The sequence below is a fragment of the Crinia signifera genome, chromosome 2, assembly GCF_055691185.1.
Source record: "Crinia signifera chromosome 2, ASM5569118v1, whole genome shotgun sequence".
NCBI classification, from domain to species: domain Eukaryota; kingdom Metazoa; phylum Chordata; class Amphibia; order Anura; family Myobatrachidae; genus Crinia; species Crinia signifera.
The window spans coordinates 28505807-28528150 of NC_139218.1; the positions used below are offsets into that span (position 1 = coordinate 28505807).

At 45.0% G+C, this 22344-nt stretch overlaps 1 protein-coding gene across 1 annotated transcript in view; it reads right to left on the minus strand.

Moving 5' to 3' along the window:
- The window catches only part of CYYR1 (cysteine and tyrosine rich 1), a 45993-nt gene that overhangs the window by 4378 nt on the left and 19271 nt on the right, over positions 1-22344 (minus strand). The window lies entirely within an intron of this gene.

Genomic DNA, 22344 nt, shown 5'->3' on the forward strand with positions numbered 1-22344 from the left:
GGCTCCGTCACCTCCCTGGGCACCTCCTCCCCTCACGCCATGAAGCCTAAACAGGCTGTCCCCGGCACATCCTCCTCCCCCCTGCACCCGGAAGGACATCCGGCTGCGTTGCTAGGGGGAGGAGGAGTTTACCTTCCGGGTCCAGGAGGACCTAGAAGAAAGTAAGCCTGGGGGAGGGGGTCGGTATATGTGGCGGGGGTCGGCGGAGGCGGCGTGTGGCGATAGAAGCCCATAGGCTTCTATAGGGTATTGCCACCCAAAGGTGGCAAAACCCTTCCCGGCGAAAACGGGGCGACCGGATGTTAGTACATTTGAAAATGCTGTAAATCCCTGAAAAGCTGATTAACATCGGCACCAGTGTCAATCGTCTAGTATGTATAGGACTTTAGAAGCTGATTGGTTGCTATGGACAACTTCACTTTTTCTTCAAGGTTTGATGCACCACCTTCGGTGCAGTCACCATCAATGGCGATACTGAAAACAGCGACAACATGTGATGGATGACCATCGATATTTTTAGCTATTGATGGTCATCCATTTTCTTTGACTGACTGGCTCGTGGGCCAATCAGAACGACATTGGTCATGCTGTTAACATTGGTTCTGCTGTACCATCACTGGAGGGAAACCATCTGGTTCTCCCCCATCGATGGCAAAACTATTTGACATCAGCCATAAACCACTGATGATTTTGAATCATCGATGGTTGTTAGCCATCCCTACCTTCACCAACTATGACTATATCAGGCCATCCAGTAGATTATTGCAATTATCCATCAAAACAGACTTATCCCATATAACGTTTGATACTGTTCCTGGCAAAAAAAATATTGCCAAGAACGAGCCTTCCTAGAGAACATCCCAAAAAAATGTGACTAGCCTGAAAGTAACATTCGTTGATAACAGCAAATCATGCTACTGAACATAATCATAAGACCATTAGATTGCATTTTGTGTATTAGTTATGAATGCATCCATATTGCAACCAATCATCTGCACTGTTAGAAGAGTTGCCTAGGAACCGTGCAGAATGGGCGTGATTGTGTACCTCCAGGGGGTGGGGTCGGGATATCACCTATACTTGCCTACCATGGCTTCTAAAAATAACATTCAGCAAATGCTTCTGATAAACTGCGACAAAGCAATATAAAAATGAATGCAAATAATAGGACATCTGTTCTAAGAACATTATTATGCCCCAGCTGAAATGATATCAGATATAACTTCATTTCCAGAATAGGAATGATGCCCGAATAAACCTACACTGGGTTATTTCAAATATATGATGTATCCTCCTGTATAATTGGCAGCCACTGTATATGTGTATCCTGTAGCAATTGCTTATGTCTAATTTTACAGATGCGGCATAAAAATGCACAAAAAATAAAAGGTGTTTAAAAAAAACCCAATCAGTATCCCCATCATTTTGTTCACTCAGAAGCCAGCGCCAATATTTTCCGCTGCAATGTTTGCCGGCAAGGAAGGGGTTACAGACAATATTTTTGTGCTCTACAGTCAAATCTCATTACATCTGCAAGGAGATCACAGCGTCCCCAGCCCACAGAGCGCACACTGCAATTACAGTATAGCCCCAAGAGGCTTTTCATTTACGATTTCATATAACAGGCTAGACTAGACATATAGGAGCGTATGTGTGGTCTCAGGGGGTGGGGGTGGGGGCTGGTAGTAGGGGTGGGGGTATAACAGATTTCAGCTGTGTTTGTTAGGAATACATTATCACTTAAATGCAAACCTTTTGTACAACCTAACAGATAATAATGGTATATGTCAAGTGCAATGATTTATACAGGGTATAGATCTTTACCTCCACACATGAATGACATCCTTGGGATAGGTAATCTTTGACTGTATAGAGAGGCATATTTATTTATTTATTTATTTATTTACAGTTTCTTATACAGCGCAGCATATTCCATTGCACTCTACAATTGGAGACAACAGTGATTAAACAAACTGGGTAGATACAAACTGACATGGAGGTAGGATGGCCCTGCTCGCAAGCTTACAGTCTATATTGATAATAGGGATACATAAGGATAGAATGTCATAGCATGGCAGTCCCACCAGATTACAGGATAGTCCCGATGGGATGCAATTAGATATAAATGCTACTGGAAGTTGTGTGGGGGTCCCGAAGGTACTTGTTTCCTAGCACGGCGCCCACTACGTTAATTGCGTAGAGAGCTATTCTGCATAAAAATATTGCATTGCATGCAATTAAAATCGCATGCGATGCAATGCGATTTTTAAGTTAATTTATTCACTGCTGTTATGTCCCATTTCATCGCATGGCATCGCACCTCATGCAAAATCGCATGCGATCGCATGCGATTTTTTTTGATCGCATGCAATTTTCTGGGGTGCTATGCCATGACATTAGGTATACAATAATATGATTGTATGTCCCAAAAATAGACTTAGCGCACCCCCCACTATCCACGCCACCCCGAAGCGTGGCGAGCGCAACAGTTTTAGACTGCTTTAAATATTCTCATTTCGTCACCCACTTGGATGAGGTTTTGGTACTTGTGAGTTATCTGGACGCCCGATTTTTTGATTGTATGCCTTAAGTTAAGGCATACAATCAGATACGATGCGATGCGATATCGCATCGCATCGCATCGCATGCGACCATCGGATGCGATGACCCGATTTTTCCATAGGAATCAATGTTAAAATGATTCCTATGGAAAAAGGGGTCCTTTTCATACCCCTACTATCCAAGTGGGCATGGAGTTGGATATAAACCTGTGGCGAGCGTAGCGAGCCACCGAGCCCGAAGCGTGGCGAGCGAAGCGAGCCCCGCGAGGGGACGGTATTCCGTGTCCCCTCGCGGGGCTCGCTACACTCGCCACGCTTCGGGCTCGGTGGCTCGCTACGCTCGCCACAGGTTTATATCCAACTCCATGCCCACTTGGATAGTAGGGGTATGAAAAAGACCCCTTTTTCCCATTGAATTCCATGTTAAAATGGACTCAGTCCATTTTAACATTGATTCCTATGGAAAAATCGGGTCATCGCATCGCATCGCATCGCATCCGATGGTCGCATGCGATGCGATGCGATGTGCCCGATCCGACCCGATTTTGAAATCGGGCGTCCGGATAACTCACAAGTACCGAGGTTTTAAATGACATAGGACACAATTAAAAATCTGACTTTAATTAGGCACTGACTCTAGCTGTGAAATCCCTGCAGACATGGTCTGGAAACCGGTACTGATAACGTGATGCTAGTTTGCAGCAGGAATATTGCAATTTGTTAAGAGCTATTTTAGAGCGAATTTACTTTAAGATCTCCGACCCGTTTGCCCTCACCCTCTTAGAACATGGAAGCCAATTGAACATGATTAGAATTCCATACATTGTACACAATTTCCCAGGGACGTGGAAGGCCTTGCTGAAGCACGGGCCCACTGACTCTGCTGGTAGAACATTATACCTTTTGTTCACTTTTGTTTTTTATATATTGATTTTTAGTATAATATTTTTGATCATATACTGTACATTACATTTTATGTTTCATTATTCTACTTGTATACTAATTGTGTTATGCTTTCATTGTAATATAATATATATAAAGCAATTATATAGTCATATTTACATTTTCATTGGTTCCTTATTTCTAAAAAAGGGCGGGGTGTTGTTTGAGTCCCTCTGCATTTCTATACCTTGTCAAGCAGCAAACCCGGACACCGACAATAAGGGGGCGTGGCCCTGAGTGGAGGGGGTGTGACCTCACGGTCATTCTGATAGCATTCTCAGCACTCGTGAAGGTGCCTAACTACCCTCAGGTTCTCCCCGAAAACTGAACAGATGCCTTCCACTTTTCACCCTCCACGGACATTGTGGCCCGTGGGCGGGACAGTGGCTTTCACATGGGACTATCCCACTAAGAGCGGGACAGTTGGGAGATACGCATTTCAAATGTTCTGAAGGACAGACTTAAGTAATAGGATCCTAGATGCAGCAAGTGCTAAGATGTTGGCGGTTTGGTCATGCAATTGAAGGTTAGAAAATCGGGGGTTTAAATCTCGCAGCTAAACTGCCGAAACCCCGCCACCAACCGCACCCTAACAATTTTTACATCTGCCCCCTAGAATCTGATCAGTTTTGTTGAATCAAACTAGAGGGTGGATCAAACTTTGGAGAGCGAGATAAAGTGGGGACTACAATCAGCTTCTAACAGACTTTTTCAAATATTTATTGTAAATGACAGATACTGATTGGTTAGTAATTTATCTCTATCCACCTGACCTCTCTCCAAGGTTTCATATATCTCCCTTAGAGAGAGATATACTAACCGTATTACACGGACATATAACATGGACTTATCCATTCAGCACACGCCCTTGCCATATTAAGCTATCATGAACAATTCCATACACGCTTGATTGGTTTGCCCGTTTAGACTCATACGCCGCACCTCTGAAAGCGGTATTAAGGCATAGCAGTTTTTAATGGGATGTCACGGTCTCCTGCCTCTGAGAAGAAGTAAGCAATTTTAAAGCTGGTTGAGAATATCCCGATTACATATTTTAAGAGGATATTTTTTGCAACACTTTCAATAAATCCTTTTAAAATAAGTTTCCCGAAGTAACACTCAATGCCATAAGTGGGACGGGTGATGCAAAGACTTGGCATCTGTAGGAAATTGGCATTAAGGTAGTATTCATATTTACACTAATCAACTCAATATCTGTAGGTGCACTGTAGCAAAAATAATGATATTTTTTTAATGTGCTATATGATCTGACTCCAGTTATTAGCATTGATGTCATTACTTATATAGCACCATAAAGCTCTATAACTTTATACACTCGTGCATAGTGATCTGATCGCTCGTCTGCTACTTTGCAGAGCCCTGCGATCGGATAGCCTCCGCCCACTAGAGTTAAATCCCGTCCTGGAAGAGCCTAGAAGTATCAGGTGCAAATATCGCAGATTGGCGATGAGCTGTTAATCTATTTAATGGGGGAGGCAGTTGATGGTCTTGCGCATGTGTACTATGATTCATATGCAGTCAATCGTTAATTATCCACTCTGCAAATTCACAGCCTAGGTCTGAATAACCCCAAATATCCCACACCATCCTGAGCCTATGGAATCAGAAGATAGTTACTGGCCCTCTTTTGGACCAGCACACCTGGTGAAAATGCACAAGATGACAGGCGCAATATACCTTCTTCATGTAGTTATATTTGTGGGTCGAAAAACAAAATATTGTACCCAATTTTCAGATACAGGTTTTTCGTGTTAAGCCTGGTGTGTGAGCGTGTGTCCAGGTTCCAGCCTGTGACCGTCAGCTTACGTGGTGCTAAAGCAACGTGTGGAGTTGGTGGTTATTTTTGCACACATAATATTTTTGCATTCTTATTATTGAAGTGGCTTGTTTGCTACTAGCCCTGACCCCTTTTATTGATTGTGCCTGCCCTGACCTTGGCCTTTACAGTATATTGACTTCACTTCCGGTCTTGTGCTCCTTTTAGTCAGCCTGATTTGTTAAGTAAATATTAACAGTTGTAATCAGGGCTTACAGTGGTCCTGGGGAGGTGGTGGAACTCATTTCCCTCTGCCACCTAAACCACCCCACTCTCTTCCCCACATTGGGCAGAGCCAGGGCCAGTGTTAGAGGTTTTTGGCACCTCCCTGCATACGATAATGCTTTTCTGTTAGAATCACTGTGAAGGGCCAAGGTGGAGTTTGAACTAGTTTTGCCTCCCTATTACAGGTGGTGGAACTAAGTTCCACCCCCCCCCACCCCACACACACACACACACACACACACACACACACACACACACACTCATGCACTTTAACCCCTGGTTCCAGTAGATGTAGATAATAAACAAACTCATACCTGCCTACTCATACCGCCCGGAGAGGAGTGAAAAGGGGGTGGAATGAGGCTACATGTCAGTGGTGGGACGAGGCTGACATCACCAAGCCCCACCCCTGAGACAGTCAGCCGTAGCAATAGCCGTAGCAGTTGGGGGCTAAAATTAAGCAGAATGATGCAATTTGCAACATTTTAGCCCCGCCCCCTCCCCATGGACCCGCGAAATCAGGATTTTATGCAGAGGGGAAGGGGTTGCAGGGGTGATGCAGGAGACATATCCACCTTCCCGGGGGGCCAGGAGGGGGACCCTAAGCACCGAAATCTGACTATTTGGTGCCCCACCGACTTGGCAACTTATCAAAGGTCCCATGGGAGGCTTATCCCAAATCCGTGGTTCTCCATATGAGCCACCACGCTGTGACTCGCACCACGTATCGTTATGCATAATGGGGGTTATTTTGGTTCACTCGGAAAGGCACAATCACTCTCTAATGGACAAAACCACGTGCACTGCAGGTGTGTAACATGTGCAGAGAGAGTTAGATTTGGGTGTTTTATTGTTTCTGTGCATGGTAAATACAGTCTGCTTTATTTTTCACTGTAATATAGATATCAGTTTGAAGTACAAACCCCACCCAAATCTAACTCTCTCTGCACATGTTACATCTGCCCCCCCCCCCTGCAGTGCACATGGTTTTGTCCATTAGAGAGTGATTGTGCCTTTGCGAGTGAACCAGAATAACCCCCAATGTGTGACTTTATAGTCCATGGGTCTTCAAACTGTGGCCCTCCAGATATTGTGAAACTACAAATCCCAGCATGCCTTGCCACAGTTTTAACACTCCCTTATAGCAAAACTGTGGCAAGGCATGCTGGGATTTGTAGTTTCACAACATTTGGAGTGCCACAGTTTGAAGGCCCATGCTTTATACCAATTCCTTTGGTGATGGTCAGAGATGACTTTGTATTCGGCTACATGGCTGTATCACAGGGTTGTCTTTCCTCCCAGATTGGCCGGGAGGCTCACGAAAATCGGGTCCCCCTCTCGCCCCCCCCCCCCCCCACCCCGGAAAGGTGCATTCCGCCAGACACCCAGAGGAGGGGCGGGGCGAACACGTCTAAATCAGCAACATAATATCAGAGGCGATATAATAGTTCGCTCTATAATAGACAGGTGAGGACCTAAAAAAAAATTTTTTTTCTTTTTTTAAGGAAAGATTAACAAACACAGTGATTATAGTGGCAGCCGAATGGTCATCAGCGCCGGAGATGCAGAAATATATCAATTTGAAGTGACATGAGGAGAAAACATGCATTTTCACGAGAACACAGAAAGCCGGAATAATGTAACCACTCAGGAAGAAGGGAAAAAAATCAATTCCGCATAGCAATGTGATGGAGGTCTCCAAAGTGCTGAGTTTAAAATCATTAAAATGTTTCTCTTTTCACAACAAACATGTACAACTGAATCCATCATCCATGAAAGAACATTTGTCTATCCACCCTTACAAAAAAAAAGCCATTCAAACATTTTTTTCAATGAATGGTCTTGTGCTGACTAAAAGCAGAAACCCATGTGAAATGTGGTACGTGCCCCGTGACTAGGGTAGGACTTACCGCTGTTGAATTCTCTATACCGTTCTACCATGTGTGTTCGTTGGCACATCTACTGTGTAATGAATGGGCAAATGAATTTGTGGTGGTGTCGAAATGCAGACGCGGTTGTAATGTTACTTACAGAACAGGTATCAGTGGCGGCTCCAGAGGAGAGGATGCAGCTCAGTTCAAAATTCAAATAGGGGAGCCACACCCACTGCCAGCGAGTCATTTTGCCTTGGCAGTTGGTGTGGCTCCCCTATTTGAATTGTGAACTTTGCTGCAGCCCCCCTCTGGATCCGCCACTGGTCAGTATTATAACTTAAATCTGATGGTTAACAATGATGTATAATTGAAAAAACTCTTGCACTTTTGTACCCTATAATGGGTGTAGGGAGTGCAATGCACTAGGCTCTGAGGCCAATGGAGTCCAGTGCGGCACACCCATTATGTGTAAAGCATTTTCTCTCTCTGTATACATTCTACTGGCTGCCTTTTTTCGATCTGAGCCCTCAAACATCGCAATGGAGAGCAGCTGCCAGGAGGAAGAGACAGGAGCCTCATCATGAAGTGGGAGATTGTGAGCTTAGAAAGTACAGTACTGGTTCTATTATGTTTGTGTATTTATTTAATATGATATGTTTAACCTGTTCCTGACCACTTATTTTATTGAATATTAGAAACAGCCTATAGTATAGACTATCTGTACTGTTAAATATTAATACTGTATTCCATATAGTATCCAGTGTATAAAAAGACCAATATTTACGGCTTTTACAATTTCCCCAGATTCCGGTTCTTACTCCAATGCAGAGTGGGAGATTTTGGATTACATTTGGAAACCCCCCTCTAAAAATCCTACGTTTGCCAGTGCAACATCCTCCAGTAAAGCAAGACATTTGCAAATCATTGTAGTGTGAAAATGAATTGTCATTAAGGGCTCAAATGGCTAGCCACTCATATTACACTGTCTATTGATATACATATTATTCCAATAAGTAAACCAATACATTTTAATGCTATCAAAGGAGAGTCAGCGAAGGTGCAACCCTGGTTCTCCAAAGTCAGAGCCGAACAAGCCTTCTGATTGGAGGACAGCACCTTCTATTAACCAGAGTGTTGAGCAATGTGATCTACCAATCAGAGTGATCGGAGCTGTCTGCAGACCGCTTAATTGAATAGCTCACGTCAGAACTGTTGCCATGGGGTAAATCCTGTGGCTTATTGAATCTGACCCTTATGAAGCTATGGAACTTTAACATATGCAAACACAGTTGTGTAACACGTTTCCCTATATTTAGTAAATTAGGGCTTCATAGGTCAAATACTGTAGTCCTGGTTCATATACTACTCCCAAATTTTAAGGTATTTCCCTAGGAGAGCAGAAAACCATGCCTGATCCTGTCCACATTTCTAGATGTAATGTTTCGTAGGAGCAGGGCCAGGATGATGCCCCCCACACACAGAATTTAGACATCCCTTCCAGGATCTCCTGGTATGGGAGACATAAAACTCAGTCAAGTATGCTGGTTCTCTGTGTCTATTATATAACCCTATTGTCTGTTTTGCACATGTGCAGTAATGATTGGTTATAGGCCCCACCTCCTTCTCCACTTAGCTCTCACTGGCTGCCTGAGTCTCACACACTTCTACCCCCAACACTCTTGATCTGCCAAATGTCACTGTGCTGCTAATATAATAATTACACACAATATTATCATTGACTAATGGAAAGTAAAGAGGAAAGTGGAGTGGACTTAAATGGTGGTAAGTGAATTTCATAATCCAATCTTTAGCTATGAACTTAAGACACAAGAAAACAAACTCAATCAAAAACAACTGTAGGATTCAGAAAACATCCCACAAGATCCATTCGGGAAGGACCACACGCCTTGATCTGACAGTTCTGTAGTGAAAACTTTTATTCTGCAAGCAGACTCACTTTTATGTATTGTGAAATTTCCCAATGAAACAACAAGGATATTCTTCAAGATACAAGAGGGTATTTTCATAGTCAGAAAAGTGCATCCTGTATTCTATTTATATAGAAATAGAATACCACACACAGCTACATCTGCTGCAGCTCAGTACAAAGCCTTAACTATTTAAGATACATTTTAAAGACATTCTATTGATTTGCTCGTTGATTGTTGTGCACTATTATACATTATTTTATCATACATGGGTAGTGCCATAGGTGGGACAGTGAAAGTGGTGACATAGCCCAGGGTGCACTCTGTTTGGCTTGCGGCAGGGGTGCTTTAAGAGGGGAGTAGGCCCGTGTGCAGCCTCCTCCGTTCGGGCCCCCTACCCTCTCCCAGCCACAGCGTCACACTGTGCAAAGCGCAGTACAGTCTGAGCTCTAGAGGGCTCAGACTCTACTACATATGCGTAGAACTGCCAACAAATGGCGCCACATCCATTTTTGGGGCGATTCTGGCCGCGATATGGAATATAATACGATTTTACAGTGGACACAACATGCATTAAGGGGGCTGTTGCATATGCCCAGCTCAATCGGGCTGGCTCTACTGCCGACAGCTTACTGTGCCCACTGGCCCTGTGTATGTGATGTTCCCCAATAGAAATCCTGCATTTGCCCCTGTGTTACCTGTAAATTATATTTTTATCATAGAGAATACCTGTTCTAAGCTCTCTACAGAGGAACCTGCAGATATGGAAATTCTAAGGCAGGTTATTTACTAAGTGTCGGATTCCGCTGCCTCCGATCATGTTTATGCCCAAAAGTTTACAGGTGTGGGCCATAGGGTTGACCCAATTAACGTCGACAGTCAATAGGAGAACCACTATTGGTAGACAGGCCATAGATCTACACAGCAAAAAGGTCGACATGGCTTATGTCGACAGGGTGGAAAGGTCGAAACAAGAAATAGGTCAACATGGAAAAGGTCAACATGAAAAAAGGTCGACTTGAGTTTTTCGCGTTTTTTTGGCGTCTATCTTGACTTACGTCGACATGGACAATGTACAATGCACCGCGTCCCCTCACATGGCTCGCTGTGCTCGTCATGCTCCGGGCATTATTATATTCTCCCTCTATGTCCACTTGGATAGCTAAGTATGAAAAAAACACCTGTTCAGGACAAAATCAGTGAAAAATTCATGTCGACCTTTTTCATGTCAACCTTTCCCATTTCGACATATGGTATGTGTCGACCTTTTGACCACCTTGACCTAAGCTATATCAACCTTTTTCACGTGTCAGCGTCGACCTACAGTCTGTCGACCAATAGTGTTCGACCTATTTATTGTCAACTTGCCGACCACTTCCCATTTTTACCATCTTTGTTTTGCTCCCTGCCCTTTTAAATTTCGAGCATAAACACTATTGAAGGAACAGTGTTTTATAACGCATCAGCTCTAAGGGGAGTTGTATCATGGCTTGGAGAGGGATCAAGTGAAGAGAGATTTAGGGGTAGATGTCTGAAGCAGTGATAAGGGAGGAGAAGTGAGCCAGAGGAGAAGTGGCCCATGGCAACCAATCAGCTGCTCTGTATAATTTTATATTATGCAAATTACAGATGTTACTTCAGTGTTGATTGGTTGCCATGGGCCACTTCTCCTCTGACTCTCTTCTCGTCCCTTATCACTGCTTCATACATCTACCCCTCAGTACCAGCCAATCAGCTCCTTACAGGATACGTGTGAAAAAGGACAGGAGCTGACGGTCTGGCCCTTTATCTCTCACCACTTTATTTCTCTCCAATGTTTGATACAATTCCCCCTGTATGTGTTCTCTATGCAGCCATGCTTACAGATGAATTTAGTGCCATCCCCTTCCCTAATCTCTCCCTTTTATTGTGTATGCCACCGTGTCCCACAGCAATCACACTCATGGCTATAGTCAGAATCCCAGGCTTAACATTTTGTTGTGTCAGCAAAGTCATTGGCTCTAGAGAGAGAGAGAGAGGTCTGTATAACAGCTGCGTGTGAGGGTTCTGCAGCTGGGGCGGACAGAATTACTATTTCCAAAGCAAACACGAGAGCAGCGGATGCACCACTGGGGAAATATACACAGGGCTAGCAATACTGCAACACCGGACAGCACTGAAGTGGCAGCTCTACAGGAACAAGCTGGGTCCGTTCTGCTGAGTAATGAGGCTCAGTACAAGGCTGTCGACAAAACAATAAAGTAGATAATAATTTAGCTGTAATCCCCTGCCCCCCCTCCCTTTATAAAAGACAACACATACCTGAAATCGCGGGTTTTATTTATGATTTTAATTATTCGGCCAAAGAAGAATATTCTAAGCTCCCACTCTGCGGGCAAATATTAAAAATAAATGGCATTTAGGTGCTCAGCAGGGCCCCAGGAACTGTACCTGTGTTGTCATGGGGAGAAATGCTTTTATTCAGCGGCAGATTCCTCCCAGGGTTAATGTTTTAGCTTTTAAACTTTAATAACGCTGAGTGCACGCTACGGTATTAAAACACATTTCCTAATGCAGGATCTCAGCTGACATTTCCAAAGTTTTATTTTGCCTTTCTAATGGCAGAAACGCCTGGTAAAAGCTTAGAGGAAGATCTTTGCGTTGAATAGCAACAGCCGGGATGTTTAAAGGAAATGATGTCACATTCTCGAGACGTTGGATGTGGTATCTAGTCTTCAGGTCAATGGTAATAAGGTCAACATTGAACAGGTCGATGACTATTGGGCGATATGCATTGGGTGGACCAATAACGTGCAACGTGCATTCTGTTGACATGGGCCGAACAACGCAATGTCACCACAACTGGTAAGTGACAGGTATGGACTCGGAATACCTCAAGAAAGGTATTATCGTCACCAGCTGTAGCCCAAGAGCATTCTTCAGGACCACAACTGTTCACGCCAATCAAGCTGAGAACACCACAAGATATTTTGGAAACAACAATTTTGGTTATCTCAAAATGTTCTTGAACTTGAACATTAATAGGATGTGGATGGAACTGGAAATAGAAATTTAACTGAGATGAGGCCAGAGGTGTTGAATTAAGTATTTATGTAGTGCTAAATATTATATGAATAGGGGATCCAAAGAGATCTAGGCAGTTGCAGGTAGAATGCTACAGGATTAATCATCTGAGATACCTAAAGGCCCCCATACACTAGCCGATTTTGGTCCGAAATCGGACCAAAATCGGCTAGTTTTGATGTCCCCTCAGATCCGATGTGCGGTCCCGTGCGCATCGGATCTGCGTCGGGTGGTCGGACCTGCTGCACGTCCGACCACCCGACTTGGGACCTAGTGGGGCGGCGCGGCGGTGGAGGGAGCAGGGGGGGCTGGGGACACTGCGGGGGACACAGCCGGCATAGAGCCGGGCAGGGGGAGCCGGCGGGAGCTGTCAGTACTGAATAAAAAAAAAAAGCCCATACAATGAATGGGCGGCCTGTGATTGGCTGAGCGCTCTCTCAGCCAGTCAGCAATTGGCTGAGAGAGCGCTCAGCCAATCACAGGCTGCCCATTCATTGTATAGGCTTTTTTTTTCTAGCACTGACAGCTCCCGGCTCCCTCTGCCCGGCTCTATGCCGCCTGTGTCCCCCGCAGCGTCCCCTGCTCACACCAGCAGCCCTGCTCTGTAGCCCCCCCCCCCCCCCCCTGCTCTCTGGGTTTTTTACATGTGATAAATCGAAGGTCCAAGAAGTCATGGATCTAATTCCATGGAAGGTTATTTCAAACAAAGATGCCATGTTGAGAGCCAAACCAGTATTATGCCCCATACACACGGGGTGACTTGGCCTCCATACTGTTTAGCACAGATGGCTCGGTACAGATTACTCAGCACCCAGTGATGCAGCAGGGATGTGTGCTGAGTTCTCTGGTGAGAACACTGGCGATGACTAGATTTATACGGCATGCAGTATAAATCTAGTCCGGCAATGGGGACGCATGGGACCGCGCATTGCCAGGGTGTCCACACATGGAGCTATATGTGCTTATTTCTAAGCGATCTAGTCACATCGCTTAAAAAAAACAGGCTACAATTGCCCCATGTAAATGCCGCATTACTCTTCGGAACTTTCCATCTCCTACTGCAGAGATTTTGTAGTGTTTAGAGGCCTTGAGAAGGTTCTTTTTTACTTGTACCCAGGTGCTGGAGAATTACTGAAGAAACTGGTAATGAACAGGAACTTCAGACAGGAAGTTCAGACACTTCACAACAGGAACTTCAGACACTTCAGAGAGACTTTGAGACATATTAGACAATGTGTGATATTCTGTTCATGAAAGAGGCTGGAACCGGTTGTCCTGGTCCTGAAAATCTAAATTCTAAATAATTCTTCAGGTTTCTGATTGTCCTTTTTAGCATATTCAACTGGTGGTGGTATTCTATAGGATTTAAAATAAGTGAAGTCCAGCACAATATACAGTATCAGGCAGCTTATAGCGGGTTTGATCCAAAATCAATGTCCCCACACCAATGGACAATGGTTAATGAAGGAAAGTATCAAGATACTAGCAGGACCAACCCCACCACCAGTGCCTCAGGAAAAGTGTTTGGTACAGTACACCCCTCATAGGGTATTTGTGTCTCCTCTTCTCTGATATAGAATGGATATTACATAGTTACATAGTAGGTAAGGCTGAAAAAAGACTTGCGTCCATCTAGTTCAACCTGGTATAGATATCCATTGCTGATTTGGTAGGTTCTGGTATTTTACAGACAAATTATATTTCTTATTTGTACCCATGGATGTTTTTCTCCAGTAAATGTCTGTCCAACTTTGCCTTGAACGCATTTAATGAGCCAGCCATTACCACCTCTCTGGGAAGAGAGTTCCAGAGTTTGACTGTTCTGACCGTAAAGAAATTCTTTCTACTAGCTGAATGAAATCTTTTTTTTTCTAATCTATACTCATGCCCTCGCGTCCTAGATTCCTTTCTAGTAGAAAATAGGGTGTGTGACAGTTCCTTATATTGGCCCTTGATATACTTGTACATGTTGAGCATGTCCCCCCTAAAAACTTCTCTTTTCTAATGTAAATAGTCCCAATTTGCTTAATCTCTCCCCGTAGCTTAAATTCTCCATTCCCCTAATAAGCTTTGTTGCTCGCCTTTGGACTTTTTCTAATTCTATGATGTCCTTTTTATAGTGTGGGGCCCAGAACTGTACTCCGTACTCCAGGTGAGGTCTCACCAATGCTTTATATAGTGACATAATTACCCTTGAGTCCCTAGCTTCCATTCCCCTCTTAATACATGCCAGAATTTTGTTGGATATCATCACTTTCTTACAAATTCATAGGCATGAGAAATCTCTCCACCATAGATTTGGTATGAAGGGTCCATTAAATAAGGGTACGCATCTGATGTGTGGAGAAGCTCCGGCAAGCAAGACTTCAGGGTCACGCATCCTATCCGGGAAATAACTTCATTCGGTAACCACAAAAGATGGGTGCATTCATTTACATAATGCTTAATAAATATCTAAAAAAAACTAATTTAAGCAGCTCCTCCATTCTATATGGGAGAATAGGAGACTCAAATACCCCTATAAAGGATATAGGGTACCACACACTTTTCCTGAAGTGCTGGTGGTGGGATCGGTCCTGCTAGTATCTCATGTGGGCAGCCATGGAGTCAAAATATATGCTCAATGAATAGAGAAGCCAAGACAAATGCACCTGCAGTGCACATGGTTTTGCCCAGGCTATTCAGGGATACAAAGTGACATATTTTGGAAAATTGATCCATAATTACCATTGTGGTGTTGCACCCACTAGACTGAAGAAACACAGGGACAAAGTCCACCTAAACATGCATCCAAGGACAATCAGGAAGTGGTCATGTTAGGAGTGGGCCAAAGGGTTTACAGGAGGAAGGAGAGGCCAAATTCGTCCACTTTACTGAGAATAGTTGGCAACCATTAGGTTTTTAAGGTAATCTCTCAAGTCATGACATGAAAAGGGAGACTGGTGGGCCCAAATTAGAAGCTTGGTGTGAAGCTTGTGAGGTACATACGTTTTCCCAACTGGAGCTTTGGTCTCAGATTGGTATTAGCGGAAACTGAATTGGTTATTGGAATATTTTCAGTGTCAGAGGAATACAAGAACAAGAAAGAATCAGCCTTTTGTTCCTGTTTCTTGGATGAAATGTTATAAATAACCAATATTAGAAGATTGTCACGGATTCAACTGAGTGGATTGTATACAAAGAAGGTTGTTATGGTCTGTGTTAATGGCAATAATGCTTCTTCCAATAGATGGCATCACTTTTATTAAGGTCCAATTACTCTTTGGCCCTTATTCAGATCTGATCGCAGTACAAATTTGTTCTCAAAATGGGAAAAACCATGTGCACTACAGGTGGGGCAGATGTAACATGTGCAGAGAGAGTGTTGGATTTGTGTGAGTTATTTTGTTTCTGTGCAGGGTAAATACTATCTGCATTTTTTTTTACACTGCAATTTAGATTTCAGTTTCAACACACCCCACCCAAATGTAACTCTCTCTGCACATGTTACATCTGCCCCACCTGGAGTGCACATGGCTTTGCCCATTTTGAGAACAAATTTGTACTGCGATCAGATCCGAATAAGGGCCCTTATCCACCATTCCATATCTATTTTCTCCTGGGGAGAATTTCTTAGAGAAGAAACTGCAAGAATGAAGTTATAATTGTTAGGCAGGGGGATGATGGGACTATCCGGTATCAGGGCTACACGCACAGCATTAGCCTGATTGCACTAACGAAAAGTCAGGAACGGGAATGCAAACACAGGACAATATTTGGAAATAATGCCAGAGCACGCACAATTCCATCATGGTTTAAAGAGTTAGGTCAATCAAACATGTGCCAGTTGAACAAGAAACATAACTTGCACAGTGTGGTACTGTTGCGAGACACAGGATGGCCGTCAGAAGCTGAAACAGTGATCAGCCCTGACATATGCCACACAGGGACTAGCCTAAGGTGACAGCAAGGCAAAAATGGAGGTACCGCAACTGGCAAGTGACAACACAGCTGAGCGTTGTGAACTGGCATATGCACTCAGTGGCCACTTTATCAGGAGTGCAGCTATTTAATCAGCCAAACACGTGGCAGCAACTCAGTGCATCAAAGCATACATGCATGGTCAAGAGGATCATAGTTACATAGTTACATAGTAGGGAAGGCTGAAAAAAGACTTGCGTCCATCTAGTTCAACCTGGTATAGATATCCAGTGCTGATTTGGTAGGTTCTGGTATTTTACAGACAGATTATATTTCTTATTTGTACCCATGGATGTTTTTCTCCAGTAAATGTTTGTCCAACTTTGCCTTGAACGCATTTAATGAGCCAGCCGTTACCACCTCTCTGGGAAGAGAGTTCCAGAGTTTGACTGTTCTGACCGTAAAGAAATTCTTTCTACTAGCTGAATGAAATCTTTTTTCTTCTAATCTATACTCATGCCCTCGTGTCCTAGATTCCTTTCTAGTAGAAAAGAGGGTACGTGACAGTTCCTTATATTGGCCCTTGATATACTTGTACATGTTGAGCATGTCCCCCCTTAAACGTCTCTTTTCCAATGTAAATAGTCCCAAATTGCTTAATCTCTCCCCGAAGCTTAAATTCTCCATTCCCCTAATAAGCTTTGTTGCTCGCCTTTGGACTTTTTCTAATTCTATGATGTCCTTTTTATAGTGTGGGGCCCAGAACTGTACTCCGTACTCTAGGTGAGGTCTCACCAATGCTTTATATAGTGGCATAATTACCCTTGAGTTCCTAGTTTCCATTCCCCTCTTAATACATGCCAGAATTTTCTTGGCCTTTTTTGTAGCTACATTACAATGGGCACTACATCCCACTTTGCTGTCTATTTGGACTCCTAGATCCTTTTCAAGTATGGAATTACCCAGTTCCTCTCCGCTAAGGTTGTAACTTGCACACTGGTTGTGTCTCCCAAGGGGATGCGGTCATTCGTCAGACTGCATTTAGGTCTACAGTCATTAGGTCGACCCCACTAGGTCGACTGGCAGGAAGGTCGACCTGACTTAAGGTCGACATGGGCCAAGGTCGACATGACTTAAGGTCGAATTTGCATAAAGGTCGACATAAGGAAGGTCGACTGGTCATAAGGTCGACATGGGTTTTTCACTGTTTTTTGAGCCGACATGTGCCGACAGGCGGTATTTCATGCCCTACCATCCACTAGGGCGTGGTGGGAGAATAAAATAGTGTGCCGAGCGCAGCGAGGCACCGTGCCCGAAGCATGGCGAGCGAAGCGAGCGATGCGAGGGTCCGATTCTCATTGCCAACTGTGTCCATGTCGACTGTGTCGACATTCGGATCAAAAAACAGTGAAAAACCCATGTCGACCTTATGACCAGTCGACCTTCCTCATGTCGACCTTTATGCAAATTCGACCTTAAGTCATGTCGACCTTGCCCATGTCGACCTTAAGTCAGGTCGACCTTCCTGCCAGTCGACCTAGTGGGGTCGACCTAATGACTGTAGACCTAAATGCAGTCTGACGAATGATCCCATTCCCTCCCAAGGTGCATAACCTTACATTTATCTACATTGAACCTCATCTTCCATTTTTTTGCCCACTCAGTTGTTGTTCAGATCAAACAGAATGGCAAAGAAGTGTGATCAAAATGATTTGCACAGCATTGCACAGTGGGGGCTGGGTTATATTGACTTGACTTAGCGCAAATCTCCTCTTCAAGGTCTTGGGACTTCCTACTCAGAAGTGGGCAGGATCCATTTGGCTAGGCTACGGGAGAGCTCCCAGAATGCAGTGCTGGTAAGTATGAGCCACATGATGTGCACTGAGTAGGCTATCTTGGGGAATGGATCGCATTGTCTATGAAGTGCTCTTCACAAACTACATCCAGAGAGAGCAGGGAGATTTGATTTTCATTGAATGCTGATTATATTAAGATGCATGAAATTGAAAGTAACGGGCTAAGCAAATGAAGGCTTTAAGCATTGCACTGCTGTTGGCATACTGATTTCATGCACTGTGATGCCCACTCAGTAATGTTTGTCTGTAGGGACCTCTGAGAGCGCAGGATCTCTGCTGGTTGCATTAAGACAGAGCAGAGATCTAACAATAAATTGTATTTGAAGTTAAGTTCGCTGAACAACATACATGATTGCGGGTGGATGGTGGCGTCATGTCACACATCTGCCGGCATTACTGTGATTAATAAAACAAAGGGTCTGATTCAGAATCACTCGTAGCGAAGGGGACCATTGGCGACTATAGAATTTCTTTCCCCTTTATCTGCGTGTGAGGGGATGAGTTCACGTACATCCCCTCACATGGGGCCTTATTCTAGTTCACTCTTTCTGACAAAATCCTTCTTAGATGGACAAAACCATGTGCACTGCAGGGGGGCAGATGTCAAATGTGCAGAGAGAATTAGATTTGGGTGAGTCATTTTGTTTCTGTGCAGGGTAAATACTGCTTTATTTTTACACTGCAATATAGATCTCACTTTGAAGTAAAACCCCACCCAAATCTAATTCTCTATGCACAAGTAACATCTGCCCCACCTGCAGTGCACATGGTTTTGTCCAGCTAAGATGCCAGGGGTCTGCGCATTACCAGGCAGAGTTCCTTGCCTTGTAACTCCAGCTTACTCCGCTGGCCCTCTGCGCAGAACATTATGACTGCCGGTCGTGATGTTGGATCCCAGCTTGTGATGTAAGACGCATTGCTGGGATTGCAGCTACATGCAGGAGACGTGTCTTCTAGTGAGAAGTCTCCCTGTATGCAGCACTGAACTACAGTCCATGTCTGAACCAGGCCCTGAATCCTGCAACATTCCCAAAAGAAACACAGAAGGCTGAATAAGCCTGAGGTGACATAAACCACTGAGGGTTCTCCCAGGGTACACTGCTGTTGGTCACATGATATTGTAATGAGGATGGGCCTATCAGAGCAGGGGGAGGGTTTAGACAGGGTAGGAATGATCACGAGTTTAGAGTGATCACCCTCTGTTCAAGAAGCCCCACCCACCCTTCCCTATTCCTCTTCGGCGGCGGTAAAGAACGGTCATTCTTTAAGAACTCTGTATGTGTGTAGGTAGTGGGGTGCACTCTCCCTCGACATCGATTGTCATGGGCCATGCTTCTGTCCGGGGAATGGCCGTCACCACCAGGCCTGGTGGCTGACCAGGGAGAGTGGTCACCCAGCGTTGTATGTATGCTTAGTGATCTTTAACCCCACCTTTCCTATAGTGACCGTTCTTTAGTGCCGCCACCATTCATAGTCTTAGTTAATTGTCAAAATAAATTTGACATTCTTTTTGAAACGCCAGCACTTTGTGTCGTTTCTTTATTTCAAGTTAAGTTATATAAGGTTTAGAGTTAAGTTTGTATTTAGGTGTATCAACCGTCGGGGTGGGCCAGTGGGATACCCGATGGTGAGTTTATAGCCCATGCACTTTCACGTACAATTTAATTCTCTGCTGGATTTTTTAAACATGATTTTTTTTTTTTTTTATTACGATCCCCGACGGATCAGTGATCAGATTGGCATCAGCACATTTGGGAATTGGCTAGTAGATGTTGAACCCATATACCTACAGGCTGATTCAATTGCACAGATCTCCGGATAATGAATCGGTTGGGAATTCTCATAAAACTGCATTTTAAAAATCCCAACTCATCGATCCGAAATATTTTAGGATCAGAATTGGGAAATTCTTTTCCAAAATGTTGATTTGGTACTTGTTTCCTAGCACGGCCACAACGATCATGATCGTGGTCATCGGGTGTAAAATCGGGGGCATCGCGGCCATCGCATGCACTAAAAAACGGGTGCGATGGTCCAGACGCGATGCCCGCGATTTCCCCACAGAGAACAATGTTAAATGCCTCAATTTACCCGCGATGACCCCGATTTCCCATACGAAACAATGTTAAATGGCTCAATTTACCCAAATCATCATAGGGAACAATGGTAAATGGGCCTGAAACCCCCCAAAACACCCCTGAACATTGAAATGTCCCCCCAAAAGTAGTTTACGCCACCCCGCGATCAACGTGAACCCGAAGCGTGGCGAGCGCAGCGAGCCCGCGAGGGGCGGCGGTACGCGTCCTCCGACCTTTTCATACCCCCACTATCCACGTCGGCGTGGAGTTGAGAATAGAATAGTGTGGCGAGCGCAGCGAGCCACCGAGCCCGAAGCGTGGCGAGCGTAGCGAGCCCCGCGAGGGGACGCGGATACCTGTGAAGCCCACGAAGGGACGCGTTTACCTGTGAAGGTATCCGCGTCCCCTCGCGGGGCGCGCTGCGCTCGCCACGCTTCGGGCTCGGTGGCTCGCTGCGCTCGCCACACTTTTATATTCTCACCTCCACGCCGACGTGGATAGTGGGGGTATGAAAAGGTCGGAGGACGCGTACCGCCGCCCCTCGCGAGCTCGCTGCGCTCGCCACGCTTCGGGTTCACGTTGATCGCGGGGTGGCGTAAACTACTTTTGGGGGGACATTTCAATGTTCAGGGGTGTTTTTGGGGGTTTCTGGCCCATTTACCATTGTTCCCTATGATGATTTTGTTAAATTGAGCCATTTTACATTGTTTCCTATGGGAAATCGGGGGCATCGCGGGTAAACTTAAGCATTTAACATTGTTCCCTATGGGGAAATCGTGGGCATCGCGTCTGGACCATTTAAGCATTTTTAGCCGCATACGACGCGACCGACCCGATTTTGACTGTTTTCAATGCATTTCAATGGCAAAATCGGGGGCATCGCGTCGGTCGCGTCGCAGACCACTAAAAATGACACCCGATGCCCGCGATTGTGGCCGTGCTAGGAAACAAGTACCGTTGATTTTTCCCCTGATGACCCCACTTCGACATCGGAAGAGTGAGGGATTTCCCTAATACTACCCTGATGTCAGCATTATATTATATATTTGATGCCTTTAGATGAACCTGTGGTGTAGATACAATTGTATCACTTCAGATAAAGACAGCATTGAATAGTCTCCCGTCGCTATTTCCCCTGTCGGAAATAGTGTCGGCAGGGGATTGAATACTTCCCTTAGAGATATCTATACATATAAAAGGCTAACTACTAATCACCTCTATGAGGTGAAGTACCTTCACTGACCACTAGAGGCCACTCGACAGACCAAGGGGGAGATTCTCTAAGAATCTCTGCCCCCCTTCGCCGCTCATCGCATTTATAATTATCGCATATGCTCTAACATATGCAATAATTATAGCAAAGGACAGCTCTTGCGTTAAGAGCTGTCCTTTGCGGTGAGAGTTGCCGCGTCCCAGCAGGTCCCGACGGCTCCCCCCTCCCTCCCACACCCGGCGCTGCTGCTGCTGCGCCGGGCTCTCCTCCACCCTGCACCCGGAAGAGGATCAGTGCAGTGAGGAGGTCACAGGTCCGGGCAGCACTGCGCTGTGCTGCCCGGACACAGGTGAGGGGGGAGGGGGCGATGCGGGGCGGTGGGGGTCCGTGCGTGGCGGCGGGGGGTCGTTGCGGGGCGTCGGTGGGATGCGGTAGAAGCCCATTGGCTTCTATGGGGCATTGCCAGATTTTTCTGGCGATGCCCCCCGCCGCATTATCCCGGCGGGGGATGCTTACAGCATCCCAAAATGCGGTAAAAACCCCGATAACAGGGTTTTTACCGCATTTCTTGCTTAGAGAATCTCCCCCCAAATGACTGCTCTGTGTGCTAAAAGATGTCATAACAGAAAGTGAAACCAAATTTTGCAGGGATACTGATCTGTTTCAAACTTACTGGATATGGAGAGAGGGAGCTGGAGGTAGGAGCAGATAGGGACTAGGGGTGGAGAATTTGTGGGCAAAATACTGTCACAGCTCAAAGTGAAAGTAAAAACTGCCACAGCTCAAAGTGAAAGTACATTGCAGAAGCTGTCATATTAACGGGCGTTTAAGTTTAACTAGTACTATGATAACCTACTGTATAGCTGA